Source organism: Octopus bimaculoides, chromosome 20 (assembly GCF_001194135.2).
Source record: "Octopus bimaculoides isolate UCB-OBI-ISO-001 chromosome 20, ASM119413v2, whole genome shotgun sequence".
Taxonomy (NCBI): Eukaryota; Metazoa; Mollusca; class Cephalopoda; order Octopoda; family Octopodidae; genus Octopus; species Octopus bimaculoides.
Genome location: NC_069000.1, coordinates 35,480,902 through 35,481,340, shown reverse-complemented (window position 1 = coordinate 35,481,340; position 439 = coordinate 35,480,902). Strand labels below are relative to the sequence as shown.

At 35.8% G+C, this 439-nt stretch overlaps 1 protein-coding gene across 1 annotated transcript in view; it reads right to left on the bottom strand.

Annotated features, from left to right (window-relative positions):
- LOC106875444 (cytoplasmic dynein 2 heavy chain 1) overlaps nucleotides 1–439 on the bottom strand; it is a 297,845-nt gene that overhangs the window by 40,266 nt on the left and 257,140 nt on the right. The gene's annotated exons all lie outside the window — the stretch shown is intronic.

The following is a 439-nucleotide window of genomic DNA, read 5'->3' as shown; positions in this document are numbered from 1 at the left end:
ACAGAAAATGAGAAAGCAACCATACTCTGGGATATGTCAATACACACAGATAGAGAAATTAAGGCCAATAGGCCAGATATAGTTGTCAGAGATCATGAAGAAAAAAAAATGCTTTCTAATTGATGTATCAATACCAGCAGATGACGTTTCCCTAAAAGAAATGGAGAAACTTTCAAAATACAAAGACCTGGAAATAGAGGTAACTCAAATGTGGTATCTAAAAACAGAAACAATTCCTATCATAGTAGGCGCCTTAGGTATAATAAAAAAATATTCAGACAAATACATAACAAAAACACCAGGACTTACCAACATATATAACATACATAAAATTGCTCTACTAGGTACTGCACACATCCTACGCAAAACACTTTCAATACAGTAACCATAAGAGCATCACAGCAAACCACAGCACATACCCAAGGCACACAGAGCTGCG